A 13,491-nucleotide genomic window follows, 5' to 3' on the forward strand; every position below is an offset into this window, starting at 1 on the left:
CAGGTTGTTTGATTCATGTCTTCATATGGTTTGAGTTTTGTTTTGCTTTGCTGTGTGACAGGATCTCATTGTGTTGCTGTACTGTCTAGTCTTATGTCACCTTGACACGAGGTAGAGTCATCTGAAAAGAGGAAACCTCAATTGAGAAAATGTCTTCATAAGAATCAGCTGTAAGGCATTTTCTTAATTATTGATTGATTTGGGAGGGCCCATCCCATTATGGGTGGAGTCATCCCTTGGATGGTGGTTCTGGGTTTTATACGAAAGGCTAAGCAAGCCATGGGGAACAAGCCAGTAAGCAGCACCCTCAATGGCCTCTGAATCAATTCTTGCCTGTAGGTTCCTGTCCTGCTTGATTGAGTTCTTGGCTTCCTCCAGTAATGAACTACAATGTGGAAGTGTAAGACAGATAAACTCCTCCTCCTCAGCTTGCTTTTGGTCATGGTAGTTTGTTAAAAGTAGAAGCCCTAAACTAAGACAAGTTGCCCAGACTGGTCTTAGACTCTTGAGTTTTCCTTTAATATATGGCACCAATTCCCAGAATGCGCCAATGAGAACATTCTTGAGTTGTGCCTAAAGTAGTTTGGTTGAGCAGGGTGCACTTTGTTTCCCTGGAAACTGGTTTCTGGTAATGCCTTAGCTCACCAGGGATTAAAAAATGGGGGTGGGAGTCGTCAAATATCACCATTGAGTTTGGATTTGTCTCTTCTTTGCAATCCTCCTGCCTCCACCTCCTGAGTGTTAGAACTATAGAGGTAAATCATCATTCCTAGGTTGTAATGCCTTTTACCATATCCTTTATAGTCTGTTGTTGATTCTAGGGAAGCCTGATCTGCTCTCTACAAAGTGAGTATTACTGCCACCAAGTTGATAAGCTTTTTATTTGATTTTCCAATTAAATTTCTAGTGATCTCTAAAGCGAGCCAGTGTGCCCCTTTTTAGACTGGCTTTTGTAGGAGGGCAGATACTGGGCAGAACAGGCTAGGAGCTTCCAGAAATGTGTTTGGAAAATATTACCTATTAAAAATATTTTATGACTTCCTGCTGGGCTGGTTTTAAGTGAAATATGGAGGAACGATTTATTTACAGTTCTCTCTGTGTGTGCCTTTTCTCTTCCCGTTTCTCTAATGAAGCTCCAAGCATCAAGCCGTTTATCAGAGATAATTATACAACAGATGGAGCTTTTCTGATATATAATAGTCTCAAAGTGGAAGATTCTCTCCCCTAATAAAGAATGCCCAAACTTTAAATGTCTCTTGATTTTAATTTAAAGCTTTTTTTCTGTAGTGTGTTTATTTATTAATCCTAAGGCTGGTTCTACAAAGCATGCTGCTTTCACTGGGGCCTTGTTCTGAAAAGATTGATACTTTGCATTGCAGTTTAGTAATGTCCATTATGTGCTTTATTGAATCAAATAGCTCTCACGCAGGAATCGCTGTGGATGATCTGTAAGTTAGCTCTTGTCAGGATGCAGGACTTGCTTATACAGACTGTTGGTTTCTGCTCTACCTTGTTCATGTACCTGCAGTATCATTTGACCTTTAACTTGTCAAAATAAGAGCCCAATTAAAGCAAAACCATCATTTTCAAGTTCCTCACCTGATGCTCTTCTTCATCTTCAAATATTGCCTTCAAGTAGTCTCATGAAGTATGACAGCATCTTTAAATTCTAGGTTAACAGAAATGACTAATTTGCCTGTCCATATTCTTTGCTTATTTAGCTACCCCTACTTTGCTCATGTGTAGGAATGCCTCATATAGTCTGGATAATAAGTCTTTGTTAAATATAAAAATGGAAATTGTAGAAGTGAACAGTTCTCCAATTGTGTGTTTTGTTGTGTCCCACTTTCTCCTGCCTGGGAGTCCTTTCTTTGTCCACTTGACCATGCTCTGTGCGCTGCTCCTGTAGGCACCGAGGCCCGCTTATCACGTGGACTAGTGCTTATGCCACAGTAGCCTTCAGTGTGCTCACTGGTAGCCACACAGCACCGATTACAGTTGTACTGGCAATTCTTTTGCAATATGCCAGTATATGTTACTCTCTTACTGGGCCTGATTTACGAATTAAATTCCACTGTGGATATGTATAGGGAAAACACAGCGATAGAATTTGATGCTGTCTGCAGTTCCAGGGTATCTTTTGGGAGATCTTATAAGGATAGCCCTGCAAATAAGAGGGACTATTATATTACATACAACATTGTCCATTTATCTAGGTTTCTAAATTATCAAGAAAAAATTACGTTATTCTTTTTAAAAATTTCTTCCACTAAAGGTACTCTAAACTTTATATTATTACAACAGCTATACAAACTACAGATGACTGTGTGGGGGCGGCGTATGCTTGCATGATACATGGGTAAATGGTATATTTGGGTGCTTGGTGGATGGGGTACATGTGGAGACCCAAGATTGACATCTTCAGTTTGTGCTCTGTCTTATATGTTGAGGCAAGAGTCATGAACCCAGAGCTCACCTGTTCTGCTTGTCTAGCTAGCCAGCTTGATCCAAGGATTGTGTCTGCCTTTTGCATGCTGGAATTATAAGCAAGCTCTTGTGGCAACCCTACTTTTAAATGGTGCTAGGGAACTACTGAACCACCCATTTCCCCAGCCCTAAATTTTAAGTTGCCTGTAGTGTTGTTTATGGTTTTTAGTTTGCCTTTGTTTATTATCCTGTAAGTAGTTGATTGACTGGAAAATTTTTAAGTCTGGGACGTTGCTATTGCCACTCTGTTGTTGTTTTTGTTTTTTTAAATAGGATTATATCTTGAATCTCTCCTCTTGCTTCTGCTTTTTCCCAGTACAAAACAACCTGCCAGATGAATTCACCAGTGGTAGTCATGTTAGAAAAGGAAGTTCTCTTGTTGACTTACTGCTTCCAGTGTGAGCATCCAGATTTTTTAAAGTAATATTTTATTCTGTGAAGATTGTCTGCATGCATGTAGTGTATTTTGATCACACCCACTTCTCATTTTGCCCTCTCCCAAATCTTCCACTTCCCAATACATCACCCTCCCAAACTCATGTCCTCTCAGAGTCTTAATCTTGTGTCAGACGTCTTCCTCCATAGCCTCAGTGTGACTGACCTAGTGCTTGATTGTGAACCACTCTGAGCTTTTCTTTGCCCAGAAACCGCCTGGCACTCATGGAGCCATTCCACTCCTGCTCCCTGAGGTCCAGCTCAGAATCATTCCTTTACCCTGACTGTTCCCATTAAGAAACTCTTGGAGCACTTATCTGTGACACTTGCTCTCAAACTGTCTTTATTGTTACCTTTCAGACTTGGATTCTCATCTCTCTCTACCAGCTTAAAGTCTCAGGTTCTGCAGCAGCAAAGCCTCTGTTTATACTGCTCTACTCAACTTCAGAGGGCCTCATGTGGTGTTTGTCCAGGCAGTGCTCGGTCAATTCTTTAAAGATGTAGAGAAGCTTTATTGTTAATTTGGTATTTTCTTAGCACTGCTTTATATGGCTGGGTGGTGGTGCATGCCTTTAATTCCAGCACTTGGAGGCAGAGGTAGGTGGATAGCCAGGGCTACACAGAGAAACACTGTCTCAAACAAAACAAACGAACAAAAACCTACTTTATGTTTTGATACATTAGAGGTCTCACTGTTTGAATTTTAAATAGCTGTTATTTAATGTATTAATATATAATGACATTTAATGTTTAATGGTAGAATTAAGTAATCTGAAGACATAAAAGTTTGAAGTTTGTGTATGTGATGCGTCAGTTCATCTCAGAGTATTAGTAACAAGTGTCTCTGCCTGACTCACCCTGTGTGGGTAGCCACCTGCCTCAGGAAGTTTCTGCTCAGGGGTCTTTCTTTTGTCTTCTGAATTGCCCCCTTTAGATTCCTCTTCTGCAGGAGAGAAAACTAGCAAGCTTCTAATACTCGTGTTCAGGCTGTCTGAGGCCTGTTTCCATAGTCTTCCCTGATGACCGTGAGACTGGCTCAGTGCTGATGTGCTCTTGCCACTGAGCAGCTCTTCACACGCAGACTCAGAGGGTCCTCTCCTAGAGCAAATGCTCTTCATTTGTCTCAAGGTAAAGGGCAGAGTGAACACCGTGTCATGTCACACCAGCTTATCTTTTGCAGTTGACATGTTTTTGTTTTGTATAGGTACAGGAAATGGACGACACTGGTAACTTTAAACTAAACCCAGCTTTATTTGTGGCAAAATATTTGGCTGAAAAATCATAAGAGAGGTCCCTACTTGAATATGTTAAAAGTAATTATTTTAACTGTTTAGAAACATAGTTTGTGTTTATGCAGTTCTCTGAAAGCTCAGGCCTGTCAGGACAAAAAAACCTAACCATATCACTTTACATTTCATATTTATTTCCTCCATAAGGCATTTCACTTTTCAGTTCATCACCAGGGATACCACTTTCAAGGATTTGCAAAATTTCAAAATACCAGTACAACCCTTTGACTACATAATTCAAATTATGACATTTCTAGCCACTCGTGACAAAGAAAAACTCCCTAAGACCTGTCAGTGAACTGTGTGGTGCCTTTCGTTCCATGTCCCTCTTGATACCGCTATTGCTAGGACAGTGTGCTTTGGAGGGACTGAGCAGTGAGGTAGAGAAGGGTCCCTGTGTACTTGGTTCTTTTTCAAATTCCGTGGGACAGCATTCTTCCTGATGCCTCTTAGGAAGAATACACACAAAGCATGTCCTCTTGTGAGGAGGACTCGGCAACTTTTTGCAATTCCAGTGTAGACAAGATTTATGAGAAGAGTCTTACTACCTATGTTTATATTTTCTTTATTTTTATGTTATGTGTTTAAGTGTTTTGCCTGCTTGTATGCATGTATACCATGTACATGGAAGTGTCTGTGAAGGCCAGAAGACATCAGATAGCCCTAGTACTGGAGTTAACAAGAAAGTCGTGACTAACCACTATGGAGGTGCTGGGACCCAAACCCCAGGTCCTCTGCAAGAGCAACAAGTGCTCTTAACCTCCGAGCTCTGAGCAATTTTTTCAGCCTGTTAGATTTTTTGTTTGTTTGTTTTTTTTTGTTTTGTTTTGTTTTTTGTTTTACGAGACAGGGTTTCTCTGTATTGTTTTGGAGGCTGTCAGTCCAGCCCGGCCTCGAACTCACAGAGATCCTCCTGCCTCTGCCTCCTGAGTGCTGGGATTAAAGGCATGCGCCACCACCGCCCGGCTAGATTTTTTTTTTTAAGGAAAAAAAAACTCCCAATGCCAACTTTCTCCATCAGTGTTATGAAAATCATGCTTGTGCTGATGATAGAAACGCAAATATTCAGATCCCAGTTGGGCCTCGGGTGAGCCTGTAAATAGTCAGAATGGAAGCCCAAATTAGATGGTGACAGTCCCTGATTTCATATCCATATTAGATGTGCTTTGTCATGAGGAAACAAAAAAGTGTGTCTAAAATTAGAAATTACTTTTTTAAAAAACTTTTCCTAAAGGGGCTATGGTTTTGATCCCCAAGATGACATCTCAATTGACTGCTTCTTTTCTTAGGCTTGTCACATTCTCACCCTGAAGATCTGATACTGAACACATGTAGCTGCCTACATAGAACAAATTGAGCTCCCTGAAACATTGTAGCCATCCTAGGTAAACAGCAAAAACAGTGCCCTGATTGAAAATGGTGACTATGGATTTATGTCTCTTGACTTTGTTTACTTACATGTCAACATAGTTTTAGAGTAAGTAAATAGTTTACTTACACTGCAAGTGTGGATTACTCTCTGCCAAGAGTAATTTGAGAGGGCTGTCTTAAGAGAAATGTGGGTGAACTGGAAAAATCTGTTAACCTTAAGGGTCACTGTTGTTTTCTGTTCCAGAAGATGTAAACTGGGGTCTGAGAACCTGTTGTGTCCCTCCCAGGGTCTCGGAGGTCATTGTGACTCCTTACCGGTCTGTGTAAGAGTGTGTTCTTTTGCAGGGACACTGCAGCAGATGTGCTGTAGATACAGGTGCAAACCTTGAATGCCATTTTATAACCTGGGATTCTAAGTTTTTTTAAATTGTTGTGTTTCATAAAAGATATTCTTATATTCATGTGTAACTGTTTTGTTAATTTAAGTGAGAGAATATTTTGTGTTTTTTGATTTCAGATAGGTAACTGTATCACTCAATATGGTGCATGTAAATCAAAGTTCTTTGTGATCTTCATTCATTTTAATTATGAAAAGATTACTCGAGGACAGAAAATTTAGGATCTGCCATGTTAGATTAGCATGTATATGTGGTAAAAAAAATTAACTGTTTTAATTAGTATGACAGGCCTTCCATTGATCCATGGTTTTTATCTTGGATTGCTTTCATCTGGTGTAGAACTGTCTTTGAACACTTTGAATGGAGATGGCTTAGACCACCTCTGCCTGTGAGGCTCCGACCTCAGTGCTGTTCAGGTTAGGAGACTGTGGTCCTGCTACAGCGCCTCTGATCCTAGTGTGGCTGCCCTTAATGCTCCTTGGAGTATCCATGAGTCTGGGCACGTGGGAAGCACTCCCAACATAGCTGTACTCCTGACACTGCTCCATGGGAAGGCATTGTGGGGAAATTTTTATTTCTAGTGAGGAAGCACAGTGGTAACTGCACACACATTTCCCGGTGTTTGCTAACTCATGAATTGCAGGTGGGGGATGATTGTGGAAGGTGGGAGCATCTTCTCTGAAAAGGTGAGTGGTTCTTCTGCAGCCTGGTCTGTCCCTGGTTGTCAGTACCATCTGTTCTTTGCTACTTTAAAATCACCGCATACAAGTTGAAGGCTTTCAGAGAGGAACTACTTTATTACTCAAGAAGTAGATTGTTTGAGTATTTTTGAAGTTTTTTAACATGACCACAGAAAGGTACAGGTCTGTGTTTGCCTTGCTCAGGTCCCCGTACCTCTTTGAAAGGCTTCATCAGCAAGCAGTTCTGAATTTCAGATAAGAGAGAAATGTGGCTGTTGGAGCTATCTGAGGTCACCTTTAGAATGGTGAGTCTGAAAGAGTGAGCTGCTACACAGTAAATAGTGTGTGGATTATGACTGAGTGAAACTGACCAGCTGGGTAGAAATGGATGATACATTTCTAATAAGCCCACAGTGCCTTTGGTTGAAAATTAATTAGATACTGTTATGTAAATGTCATGTTAATTAAGCAAGAAAATTGAAGTGTTGTAAATCTGCTCGAGGAGTGCCTATTTTTGTGTATTAATGTTTTGCAGTTACCTTGGAAGGACGATAGTAGAATATTTGATTATTGAGATTCTGGCAATTTTAGCTGACTGACTCGTTGACAGTCCATTTTTTTCTAATCGATGCTTTAGCACATGGTTTAACTACAGGCAATGAAGGCTTGTTGGGAGCAGGACCAAATAAAGCAGCCATGGCAGCTGCTTTAACAAAACCTTTTAGAGTAGATTGCTCTCTACTTGAAGGAAAAGGATAAATGCTAGTTTTCATATTTGTTTTGCCTTGGGCTTTGAGTTCTGGAGAGCAGTGCTAGTCCAAGTGTAGCTATTCTCTATGCCAGTGCTATCTTCTTCCCTGAGTCTCAGTAGCCTGCTCACTTGTGGAATTGATTGCACTTTGTGATATCTTGAGCATGGCCTTTTGATGCTCAACAACTATAGAAGACTGAAAAAATTCAGAATTCTGATACTTCACTTTGAAATGAAATGTGAATGTTGATAGTTAATGGCATACTTTTATGTAGTCCTGATTTTTACAGGTTACAGCAGTGGTTCTCAACCTGTAGGTCATGACCTCATGAAGTTATCCAAGGATACTTTCATAGAAGTTACCTAAGACCATGGGAAAACACCAGATATTTACATTACGATTCATAACAGTAGCAAAATTACCAGCTATGAAATACCAGCAAAAATAATTTTATGCTGGAGATGGTCACTACAGCATGAGGAACTGTATTAAAGGATCACAGTATTAGGAAGGATGAGAATCACTGGGTTACAGGGAAGTGACTATGCAAATTTGTTGCATGTCTTCAACCTCACAGAGCTGAAATCAGTAGTTTCCCCAGGAAGATCCACTGCTCTGTTGGATTTGCTACTTAAAAAAAAGTTTCTGCTTGTTGGGCGTACAGCTGAAGAATAGCATTTCATAGTGTTCTTGAGATTTCACATGTGGCCCTCATTACATGTGACACCTTTAGTCCCAGCATAGAAACAGCCTGGAAAAACAGAAAGACTATGCAGACTTCTGGTTATAAATCACAGGCTCCACCAAGCATTATTCATTTGTAAATCACAAGTAAATTGAGAAAGATGGCATTTTAGAAAGGAAGCCTCCGACTATAGCATCAAATGCAGTGTGGTAGTCTGTTATTAGACACTTATGGATAATGAAGGCTCTTGGAAAAATTAGCTATTCACTTTAGCAAAAGAAATCAAAGAACATACCCGATGATTGGCCGAAAGGCAGTTGAGGATGCTTTTGTGGGACAGGGTCTGCTGTATATAGCTTAGGTTGATTTCCAACTTGAGACACTCCTTTCTCAGCCTCCCAAGAGGTGCTGAGATTATGGGTGTGTGCTGTTCCTTAAGCTTGGGGATCATTTGCTTCCCCGAGAGTCTGTTTTAGTCAGGGTTTCTACTGCTGAGATGAAACACCATGTTGGGGAGGAAAGGGTTTATTTGACTTACACTTCTACATCATAGTTCATCACTGAAGGGAGTCAGGACAGGAGCTCACTGAAGGCACGAACCTGGATGCAGGAGCTGATGCAGAGGCCATGGAGGGTAGTGCTCACTGGCTTGTTTTGCTTGGCCTGCTCAGTCTGCTTTCTTATTATAGAACCCAGGACCACCAGCTCAGGGAAGGCCCCACCCACAGTGGGCTGGGCCCTCCCCCATCAATAACTAATTAAGAAAATACCTTTATAGCTGGTCTTATGGAGGCTTTTTCTTAATTCAGGTTCCCTCCTTTCAAGTTGACATAAAACTAGTCTGCACAGAGTCCAACATATTAAACCAGAAATTTTGTGATTCTTTTTTTTAATATAGGCACAGTTAAAATGTTGTCTTTCTGAAGTTGCCATAATCCAGGCTGCATATGTGACACAAGCTTGATGGCAGTGACTGCAGCTTGTACCATGGTGATTATTCTGTGAGCCTCCTGGTTTCCCAGAGAGCAGCATGCTGAGTTTCCTACAACAGAGGTGCTCTGTGCCCTGCACTAAACCTCCTCCTTTACCTGTAAAGGGTCCTCTGAGCTGCTCAGTGGGACACGCTCTGGACTTCCTGTCTTGTAAGCACAAAATATTAATTAATTAATTAATTAATTAATTAATTAATTAATGCCTTTTTGGCATCACCAGTTGTCTTGAGCCTCTGTGGTTCACAGCATCATGGTTTCAATTTCCTCTGCTTAACGGTGTATTTATTTTCTGTATTTCCCATCTTCACCCATGTAACTCACAGTCATGCAGCTGCTTCCTCACCTTTCTCTTTTGCATTCTATGACTGTCCTGGAACTCGCAGTGTAGACACGACTGGCTTCGAATTCACAGAGATCCATTTGCCTCTGTCTCCTGTGTGCTGGGATTAAAGGCGTGTGCCGCCCACCCAGCCACACCTCTTTACTAGTCTATCCTGCTTCTTGGTGGGAGTAAAGATGTTCAAGAACGGAGCAGGGCTCCCAGTGTGCTGCCGGTGCACGTGGTGGCTCTCTTAGGCATAGAGAATCCAGACAGGAACACTGGTCCTGCTTTTGGTGGAGTGGACACCTCCATTTTGACCCTTGCCATCAGTTCTCAATACCATTTTGTTTACTGGAACCATATGGGACACATACCATATTTTTGTTTTTGACAGAAGCACTTCCCATAGTTACCTACATTCATTTTATCAGTTGATTTAGAATTAATTGTATAAGAGCAGATATTTTTATTTTTACTTTTTCCTTCAAGAGTATGTGGTTTGGATGACATGCAATTAATATAGGATGCATGAGTGGTAGTCACCAGCTTTTGATCTGTGTTTTAAAGTGTTTCATAGGTTACTGTCTGCCAGTAACTTCATTCCAAGTTATCCATCCATAATATTGCCTAATTATCAAAGCTGGGGTATATTATCATTGCCAGTTACTGTTGCTGTCAGTTTTTCTTGGCTCAACTGTGGTTCTGTTTGTACTTCACTGTAATGGAGCGAATGCATTGGATTAGGCTGCCAGCTTAACAAGCCTCTGGAGAACACTTGTATGGTGATGCATGTTGAGCTATGCTCTGTAGCTAGAAGGTTATTTGCTTTTTTTTTTTTTTTTTTTTTTTGCTAAAGCCTGCAGAAATTAAATTTTAAAAAATTTAAAGGGTAAACTCCTAACTTTCAGGTGAGGTAAAATTTCCTTAATTTGTTAATTACCTGGGCATTCAAAGACATGGGGTGTTAATCCATGAGTTCCAGACATTTCTTTCATTGATTTGATTCCACGATCTCTTCCTCACTGTTTTCCTGGATGGCTTATTGATGTCCTTTAAGAAAGCATCCTGAAGCACTCTCACTGACTCCTCTCCACAGCACACTGTGTTGTGGGAACCCTTGATCCTGGCCAGATACTGAGCTAGGAAATTTTAAAAATTTATCATACATTATAAATCACTGAACTGTTAATATTTATGGTGTATCCAACTGACTTAAAAATATTCATAAGTTTCCTGCTTACCTTGTCTCATTCCATCAAGGATTCCATATTTAGTGCCTATATTTAAAAAAAAAACTGTTTTGTATGTATGAGTGACTTGCCTGCATGCATATAAGTATAAGCACTGTATATGTGCCTAGTGCCTACATAGGCCAGAAGAGGGTATTAGATCCTCTGGCTGGGAATCAAACTTGGGTCTTCTGAAAGAGCAGCAAGTGCTGCCAACCCCTGAGCCATCTCTCCAGCCCCAGTATCTCAGAAGATGTTGTAATATTTTAGTCTGATGGTTATTATATAATTCATTCAAGTACAGCTTGAGCATCTGTGGTAATTTATGTTTCTAATACTCTGATTAAACACCATGACCAAAAACCCCTGAGGAATGGATTTATTTCATGCTATAGCTTGAGCCCCTTACCATACAGGGAACTCAAGGCAGGAACCTGGAGGCAGGAGCTGATGCTGAGGCCATGAAGGATGCTGCTCACTGGCTAGCTCCTCATGGGTTGCTCAGCCTGCTTCCTTATACCATCCAGGACCATCCAGGACTGGGGGTCCACATCATGGGCTTGGACCTTCCCTCATCAATCACCCATCAGTAAAATGCACCACAGGCTTGTCTGCTGGCTGTTATGGTGGAGGCATTTTCTCAGCTGAAGTTTCTTCTTCCTAAATTATTCTAGGTTGTATCAACTTGACAAAACTAGTTAAAACGGTGCCCTTAATCCAAACACCCAAGGTGCTCCGAAATCAGACACTTGGGAGACACAAGAGACACTTCCATACTTGATCTCATATCCCGGCCACTAAAGATACTGTGTGTGGTTAGCTCAGGTTATGTGTACAAGGTCTGAGTGAAGTATAATGGAGTATGAAGTTCAGTCTAACATCCACCAAAAACATCCAAGTCCAAAGCAGTTCTGATCCTAAGGATTCTCAACCTGCATTCCATTATTTGCAGTCCCTTTATATTATACCTCCATTAAAACGTTCTAAAAATCTGTTTGCTTCCCTAATTAAATGCCCAATTTCCACATAGTCATGACAAAACAGATGACAGTGACAGATGACAAGTGTATTTTGATGAATAAGAATGTGATGATATACAACAGAAAGCCTCACAGTTCATGAAGCCTTTTTACCAAAATAGTCCATGAGCCCTTTGGCTAGTGACAACGTCACTGTTGTTTTTTTATTGTGTAAGAAATAGGAATGGCAGCTGTCAACTTTGAGAAAAGCCTGTTGTGTCCCAGAAACAGCAGTGCTGTCATTAGGAACAACAACAAAGTACACAGAAGCAGGAGCCACAATATTGTGGGGAGCCATGGGTCCAGAAGTATAGAGAAATTGGCCACTGTCTGCTCTATGTACAGCTTGGCTCACTGCCCCTGCATGTTGCTTATTTTCAAGTATCAGTTGCCCTTCTGTCTAAGCGTCTCAGATTTTACTATATTTAAGCCTTCCCTGGGGAAAGGTGACCTTTGTAGGAATAAACTTTCAGTTGAAATACCCTGCCCTCTGAGAGGTCTTTTGCATTTTTCTAGCCTCATTTTCAAATTCTTTCATATTCCAGGTGATGTTGGCAAGTGATGAATGTCCTTCCTCTTGATTGCATGTGACATTCATTATCTCTTTGATGCTCTGGCCCTGAATTCTTCTCCATTCAGCCATTTACTGCTGCTGTGTATCATTCTTCCGTACACAAATCCTGTCCTAATAATATTGCAAACTCTGTGGGACTAACCTATGTGGCACACCTTGGTATTTGTCAAGTGCCTTTGGAAGTTTACAGCACCCTTACTTGGTTCTTCCTTCCTTAAGTATATTCCTTATGTGACTTCTACTGTGTAAGGTTGTTGTCACGATGGCCTTGGACTAGGAAAGAATGGGTTGTTAGTAGGCCTTTTAGGTTGCTTCTCTCAAGTCCCTTTTCCCATGTCTCAGTGGTCATTTCCAGCGACAGGTCTCAGGGCTCTCTCATCATTACTTCTTTTCAATGGGTAATTTCAGTGATACAAAGTCTTGTCATAGGTGATATAGAACATGCCTCCAAGTAACTGTTTTCCTTTGCTACTGTCACCTGAAGAACCTTTTCAGAATAACCTAACATTGGCCTGTGTGCTCTGTTCCTTGTGGTCACCAATACTGCTTTCTCAGGGCAAGTTGAGAGTTACTGGCAAATATATCTTACAGCAGCTTCCTGTTTTCAAAGGTGGGACATAGTCATTGGTGAGGAAGGTCAGTATAAACTTCATGTTGTCTTGATAGTCCTTATCCTGCAGAATGGAAATACTGCTTTTCAAGGGCCATCTACTAACTAAACTCTTCATACTCTGTGTATCAGATCTCTGAGCCCGCCAAGATCCCATGAAGACTCACTCATCCATGCTTCTTAGCAGAAACTAAATGTCCTTCCTTGATAGCAGTATTTTTTTTAATATACTAAAGCAGTCCTTGTTTCTTCTGATAAGCCCTTTGCTATTCCTTAGGGAATGCCCTTCTTTAAGTAAGATCAGCCTGACAGTAAATTCAAAGTACAATAACCACCGAGATTGAAAAAGACATGGCTGCCTGGCTGCTTAGTGGAAGAACTCATTTCCTCAAAATTTGGGTAATTTCTTCTCTCTTGGATCTGAATTCAAATTAAATTTTTGTTTTGCTTTGTTTCTTAAGACAGCATTTTTCTGTGTGACTGTACTGGCTGTCTTGGAACTATCTTTGTAGACCAGGCTGACCTTGAACTCTCCGAGATCCACCTGCCTCTGCCTCTGAGTGTTGTTACTAAAGGCATGTGCCACCACTCCCTGGCTAAAATTTTTATTTTTAGGCTCACAGCATTGTGTGAGACTTAAGAGTACTT

General features: G+C 40.9%; 1 protein-coding gene across 2 annotated transcripts in view; it reads left to right on the forward strand.

Moving 5' to 3' along the window:
* Nucleotides 1-13,491, forward strand: part of Zfand3 (zinc finger AN1-type containing 3) — a 189,684-nt gene that overhangs the window by 136,039 nt on the left and 40,154 nt on the right. The window lies entirely within an intron of this gene.

This window comes from Mesocricetus auratus, unplaced genomic scaffold, assembly GCF_017639785.1.
Source record: "Mesocricetus auratus isolate SY011 unplaced genomic scaffold, BCM_Maur_2.0 Super-Scaffold_100027, whole genome shotgun sequence".
NCBI classification, from domain to species: domain Eukaryota; kingdom Metazoa; phylum Chordata; class Mammalia; order Rodentia; family Cricetidae; genus Mesocricetus; species Mesocricetus auratus.